We start from the raw sequence: 6,000 nt of genomic DNA, 5'->3' as shown, positions 1-6,000 counted from the left end.
CCCTTCCCATGGAAACACATAGAAAAGAAAAGAAAGGCACGCGCTGTGAACCAGGATTGAACCTGTGCGGGGAAGACCCCATTGGATTTCAAGTCCAACGCACTTAACCCACTACGGCCATCACAGCTGACCGCTGTGCTTCCCAGCTCCCTCATCGGTGGCATATCTGTCAACTACAGCTCAGGGGCTTTCGCCTGAATGTAAGACGAGGCTTCAGAGTGCTAATCTCAGCGCAGGCGTTCGGCAACACTCTTTGCCGTTCAGAAACGGGACAACTTTGAGCTGAGAGTTCTTGGGGGGGGGGGGGGGGGGGGCAGAGAGGCTATTCATTCGGCGGAATAAAAACTTTCCGATGACGTTCTGCATAGATAAGATTGTTGCAACAAGGTTTTCTGCCTTTATGATGGGAGTTAGGGACTCTGGTGGTGCAGCAACAGGACTGAACTTGCAAGCATCCAGAGTTAGGAGTTTCACCAGAAGCATTCTGCCTTTACTGTGTAGGTTGCACCTTTGCTTCATAAAGATGGAGGGAAAGACTGGCCCGTACGGGGATCGAACCCGCGACTTGGCGTATATAGCACCACGCTCTAACCAACTGAGCTAACCGGCCATGACACGCACATGGCACGCTTTTTTTTTCCGACATGGTTTTCCGCCTTCGGCATGGGGGGGGATTAGACCACTGCTGCATAGAGACAAAAGGTCAATGGCCCGTACGGGGATCGAACCCGCGACCTTGGCGTTATTAGCACCCACGCTCTAACCAACTGAGCTAACCGGCCACGGTACGCACATCGCACGTTTTTTTTTTTCCGACATGGTTTTCCGCCTTCGGCATGGTGGGTTAGACCACTGCTGCATAGAGACAAAATGCAGACTGGCCCGTACGGGGATCGAACCCGCGACCTTGGCGTTATTAGCACCACGCTCTAAACCAACTGAGCTAACCGGCCACGGTTCACCCCCGTGCGCCTCGCTTTGTTCCGTCTCGGCTTTCACTCTATGGCGCATAAAGCAGCAAAGAGAATTTGGATCCGTGTGCAGAGAAGCCATTGGATTGGCTACGGCACCTTTTTAAAGGTGTGATGTGGGATATTTGACAGGTGAAGAGGGCACTGTGGATGGTATGCTGGAAATCGAAGAGAGTAAAACTCTTCCCTTGGACTGCACATATCAAAGGGATGCGTAAAGGCTGAAAGAGGGTAGGATTTCTCTCCACCAGGGCCTAAAAGCCTCCGCTGTGAACAGGATTTGAACCTGTGCGGGGAAGACCCCATGTGGATTTCGAGTCCAACGCCTTAACCACTCGGCATCACAGCTGCCACGCATCACCTAGGACACGCCTTCCCACTTGGCGATGTCTTTTGCAAATGACAGTCTAGCAGGTGCCGTTTGGAAATGCGACAGTTTAGGGGCATGGGCCGAAGGGGGGGAATTAAGCTACTAGAGTCTGGTTCTTCACGGCAAGGGGCAGGAATGGGGAATGTCTCTCCTTACAGCTGGTTGACTTCAATTATTGATCTCTACGAGATGAAGCAGGAGGTAGGTGTCCCTTCCCATGGAACACATAGAAAAGAAAAGAAAGGGCACTGCGCTGTGAACAGGATTTGAACCTGTGCGGGGAGACACCATTGGATTTCAAGTCCAACGCCTTAACCACTCGGCCATCACAGCTGACCGCTGTGCTTCCCAGCTCCCTCATCGGTGGTCATCTGTCAACTACAGCTCAGGGGCTTTCGCCTTGAATGTAAGACGCGGCTCAGAGTGCTAACTCAGCGCAGGCGTGCAACACTCTTTGCCGTTATCAGAAACGGGCAACTTTGAGCTGAGAGTTCGGGGGGGGGGGGGGGAGGATATTCATTCGGCGGAATAAAAATTTCCGATGACAGTTCTGCATAGATAAGATTGTTGCAACAAGGTTTTCTGCCTTTATGATGGAGAGTTAGGACTCTGGTGGTGCAGCAACAGGACTTGAACTTGCAAGCATCCAGAGTTAGGAGTTTCACCAGAAGCATTTCTGCCTTTACTGTGTAGGTTGCACCTTTGCTTCATAAAGAGGAGGGAAGACTGGCCCGTACGGGGATCGAAACCCGCGACCTTGGCGTTATTAGCACCACGCTCTAACCAACTGAGCTAACCGGCCATGACACGCACATCGCACGCTTTTTTTTTTCCGACATGGTTTTCCGCCTTCGGCATGGGGTGGGTTAGACCACTGCTGCATAGAAGACAAAAGGTCAACTGGCCCGTACGGGGATCGAACCCGCGACCTTGGCGTTATTAGCACCACGCTCCTAACAACTGAGCTAACCGGCCACGGTACGCACATCGCACGTTTTTTTTTTTTCCGACATGGTTTTCCGCCTTCGGCATGGTGGGTTAGACCACTGCTGCATAGAGACAAAATGCAGACTGGCCCGTACGGGGATCGAACCCGCGACCTTGGCGTTATTAGCACCACGCTCTAACCAACTGAGCTAACCGGCCACGGTTCACCCCCGTGCGCCTCGCTTTGTTACCGTCTCGGCCTTCACTCTATGGCGCATAAAGCAGCAAAGAGAATTTGGATCCGTGTGCAGAGAAGCCATTGGATTGGCTACGGCACCTTTTTTAAAGGTGTGATGTGGGATTGACAGGTTGAAGAGGGCACTGTGGATGGTCTGCTGGAAAAGCAGAGAGTAAAACTCTTCCCGTTTGGACTGCAACATATCAAAGGGATGCGTAAAGGCTGAAAGAGGGTAGGATTTCTCTCCACCAGGGCCTAAAAGCTCCGCTGTGAACAGGATTTGAACCTGTGCGGGGAGACCCCATTGGATTTCGAGTCCAACGCCTTAACCATCGGCCATCACAGCTGCCACGCCTCCACTAGGACACGCCTTCCCACTGGCGAATGTCTTTGCAAATGACAGTCTAGCAGGTGCCGTTGGAAATGACAGTTTAGGGCATGGGCACCGAACGGGGGGAATTAAGCTACTAGAGTCTGGTTCTTCACGGCAAGGGGCAGGAATGGGGAATGTCTCTCCTTACAGCTGGTTGACTTCAATTATTGATCTCTACGAGATGAAGCAGAGGTAGGTGTCCTTCCCATGGAACACATAGAAAAGAAAAGAAAGGCACTGCGCTGTGAACAGGATTTGAACCTGTGGAGGGGGAGACCCCATTGGATTTCAAGTTCCAACGCCTTAACCAACTCGGCCATCACAGCTGACCGCTGTGCTTCCCAGCCTCCATCGGTGGTCATCTGTCAACTACAGCTCAGGGGCTTTCGCCTTGAATGTAAGACGAGGCTTCAGAGTGTACTAACTCAGCGCAGGCGTTGCAACACTCTTTGCCGTTCAGAAACGCGGCAACTTTGAGCTGAGAGTTCTTGGGTGGGGGGGGGGGGAGGCTATTCATTCGGCGAATAAAAAACTTTCCGATGACGTTCTGCATAGATAAGATTGTTGCAACAAGGGTTTCTGCCTTTATGATGGGAGTTAGGACTCTGGTGGTGCAGCAACAGGACTTGAACTTGCAAGCATCCAGAGTTAGGAGTTTCACCAGAAGCATTTCTGCCTTTACTGTGTAGGTTGCACCTTGCTTCATAAAGATGGAGGGAAGACTGGCCCGTACGGGGATCGAACCCGCGACTTGGCGTATTAGCACCACGCTCTAACAACTGAGCTAACCGGCCATGACACGCACATCGCACGCTTTTTTTTTCAGACATGGTTTTCCGCCTTCGGCATGGGGTGGGTTAGACCACTGCTGCATAGAGACAAAAGGTCAACTGGCCCGTACGGGGATCGAACCCGCGACCTTGGCGTTATTAGCACACGCTCAACCAACTGAGCTAACCGGCCACGGTACGCACATCGCACGTTTTTTTTTTTTCCGACATGGTTTTCCGCCTTCGGCATGGTGGGTTAGACCACTGCTGCATAGAGACAAAATGCAGACTGGCCCGTACGGGGATCGAACCCGCGACCTTGGCGTTATTAGCACCACGCTCTAACCAACTGAGCTAACCGGCCACGGTTCACCCCGTGCGCCTCGCTTTGTTTCCGTCTCGGCCTTTCCACTCTATGGCGCATAAAGCAGCAAAGAGAATTTGGATCGGTTGCAGAGAAGCCATTGGATTGGCTACGGGCACCTTTTTTTAAAGGTGTGATGTGGGATTTGACAGGTTGAAGAGGGCACTGTGGATGGTCTGCTGGAAAGCAGAGAGTAAAACTTTCCCGTTTGGACTGCAACATATCAAAGGGATGCGTAAAGGCTGAAAGAGGGTAGGATTTTTTCTCCACCAGGGCCTAAAAGCCTCCGCTGTGAACAGGATTTGAACCTGTGCGGGAGACCCCATTGGATTTCGAGTCCAACGCCTTAACCACTCGGCCATCACAGCTGCCACGCCTCCACTAGGACACGCCTTCCCACTTGGCGAATGTCTTTTGCAAATGACAGTCTAGCAGGTGCCGTTTGGAAATGACAGTTTAGGGCATGGGCCGAACGGGGGGAATTAAGCTACTAGAGTCTGGTTCTTCACGGCAAGGGGCAGGAATGGGGAATGTCTCCTCCTTACAGCTGGTTGACTTCAATTATTGATCTCTACGAGATGAAGCAGAGGTAGGTGTCCCTTCCCATGGAACACATAGAAAAGAAAAGAAGGCACTGCGCTGTGAACAGGATTTGAACCTGTGCGGGGAGACCCCATTGGATTTCAAGTCCAACGCCTTAACCACTCGGCCATCACAGCTGACCGCTGTGCTTCCCAGCTCCTCATCGGTGGTCATCTGTCAACTACAGCTCAGGGGCTTCGCCTTGAATGTAAGACGAGGCTTCAGAGTGCTAACTCAGCGCAGGCGTGCAACACTCTTTGCCGTTCAGAAACGGGCAACTTGAGCTGAGAGTTCTTGGGGGGGGGGGGGGGGGGAGGCTATTCATTCGGCGGAATGAAAACTTCCGATGACGTTCTGCATAGATAAGATTGTTGCAACAAGGTTTCTGCCTTTATGATGGGAGTTAGGACTTCTGGTGGTGCAGCAACAGGACTTGAACTTGCAAGCATCCAGAGTTAGGAGTTTCACCAGAAGCATTTCTGCCTTTACTGTGTAGGTTGCACCTTTGCTTCATAAAGATGGAGGGAGACTGGCCCGTACGGGGATCGAACCCACGCGACTTGGCGTTATTAGCACCACGCTCTAACCAACTGAGCTAAAACGGGCCACGGTACGCACATCGCACGTTTTTTTTTTTTCCGACAGGGTTTTCCGCCTTCGGCATGGTGGGTTAGACCACTGCTGCATAGAGACAAAAATGCAGACTGGCCGTACGGGGATCGAACCCGCGACCTTGGCGTTATTAGCACCACGCTCTAACACAAACTGAGCTAACCGGCCACGGTTCACCCCCTGTGCGCTCGCTTTGTTCCGTCTCGGCCTTTCACTCTATGGCGCATAAAGCAGCAAAGAGAATTGGATCCGTGTGCAGAGAAGCCCTTGGATTTGGCTACGGCACCTTTTTTTTAAAGGTGTGATGTGGGATTTGACAGGTTTGAAGAGGGCACTTGTGGATGGTCTGCTGGAAAAGCAGAGAGTAAAACTCTTCCCGTTTGGACTGCAACATATCAAAGGGATGCGTAAAGGCTGAAAGAGGGTAGGATTTCTCTCCACCAGGGCCTAAAAGCCTCCGCTGTGAACAGGATTTGAACCTGTGCGGGGAGACCCCATTGGATTTCGAGTCCAACGCCTTAACCACTCGGCCATCACAGCTGCCACGCCTCCACTAGGACACGCCTTCCCACTTGGCGAATGTCTTTTGCAAATGACAGTCTAGCAGGTGCCGTTTGGAAATGACAGTTTAGGGCATGGGCCCGAACGGGGGGAAATTAAGCTACTAGAGTCTGGTTCTTCACGGCAAGGGGCAGGAATGGGGAATGTCTCTCCTTACAGCTGGTTGACTTCAATTATTGATCTCTACGAGATGAAGCAGAGGTAGGTGTCCCTTCCCATGGAACACATAGAA

General features: G+C 52.0%; 11 non-coding genes across 11 annotated transcripts; all 11 read right to left on the bottom strand.

Annotated features, from left to right (window-relative positions):
- Positions 1–41: 41 nt before the first annotated feature.
- On the bottom strand, positions 42–127 carry TRNAS-UGA (transfer RNA serine (anticodon UGA)). The gene has a single exon. It is a non-coding gene; the product is annotated as a tRNA-Ser (tRNA).
- Positions 128–537: 410 nt separating this feature from the next.
- Positions 538–610, bottom strand: TRNAY-AUA (transfer RNA tyrosine (anticodon AUA)). The gene has a single exon. It is a non-coding gene; the product is annotated as a tRNA-Tyr (tRNA).
- A 626-nt stretch (positions 611–1,236) lies between these two features.
- TRNAS-CGA (transfer RNA serine (anticodon CGA)) lies at positions 1,237–1,319 on the bottom strand. The gene has a single exon. It is a non-coding gene; the product is annotated as a tRNA-Ser (tRNA).
- A 273-nt stretch (positions 1,320–1,592) lies between these two features.
- On the bottom strand, positions 1,593–1,674 carry TRNAS-UGA (transfer RNA serine (anticodon UGA)). The gene has a single exon. It is a non-coding gene; the product is annotated as a tRNA-Ser (tRNA).
- A 739-nt stretch (positions 1,675–2,413) lies between these two features.
- Positions 2,414–2,487, bottom strand: TRNAI-AAU (transfer RNA isoleucine (anticodon AAU)). Its single transcript has one exon. It is a non-coding gene; the product is annotated as a tRNA-Ile (tRNA).
- A 284-nt stretch (positions 2,488–2,771) lies between these two features.
- Positions 2,772–2,852, bottom strand: TRNAS-CGA (transfer RNA serine (anticodon CGA)). Its single transcript has one exon. It is a non-coding gene; the product is annotated as a tRNA-Ser (tRNA).
- Positions 2,853–3,119: 267 nt separating this feature from the next.
- Positions 3,120–3,205, bottom strand: TRNAS-UGA (transfer RNA serine (anticodon UGA)). Its single transcript has one exon. It is a non-coding gene; the product is annotated as a tRNA-Ser (tRNA).
- Positions 3,206–3,939: 734 nt separating this feature from the next.
- Positions 3,940–4,013, bottom strand: TRNAI-AAU (transfer RNA isoleucine (anticodon AAU)). Its single transcript has one exon. It is a non-coding gene; the product is annotated as a tRNA-Ile (tRNA).
- A 287-nt stretch (positions 4,014–4,300) lies between these two features.
- TRNAS-CGA (transfer RNA serine (anticodon CGA)) lies at positions 4,301–4,381 on the bottom strand. The gene has a single exon. It is a non-coding gene; the product is annotated as a tRNA-Ser (tRNA).
- Positions 4,382–4,650: 269 nt separating this feature from the next.
- On the bottom strand, positions 4,651–4,732 carry TRNAS-UGA (transfer RNA serine (anticodon UGA)). The gene has a single exon. It is a non-coding gene; the product is annotated as a tRNA-Ser (tRNA).
- A 933-nt stretch (positions 4,733–5,665) lies between these two features.
- Positions 5,666–5,747, bottom strand: TRNAS-CGA (transfer RNA serine (anticodon CGA)). The gene has a single exon. It is a non-coding gene; the product is annotated as a tRNA-Ser (tRNA).
- Between the last annotated feature and the right edge of the window lie 253 nt (positions 5,748–6,000).

This window comes from Dendropsophus ebraccatus, chromosome 1, assembly GCF_027789765.1.
Source record: "Dendropsophus ebraccatus isolate aDenEbr1 chromosome 1, aDenEbr1.pat, whole genome shotgun sequence".
In the NCBI taxonomy this organism is placed as follows: Eukaryota; Metazoa; Chordata; class Amphibia; order Anura; family Hylidae; genus Dendropsophus; species Dendropsophus ebraccatus.
Note: the sequence above shows the minus strand (reverse complement) of the source record. Positions and strands in the feature narration are given on the sequence as shown.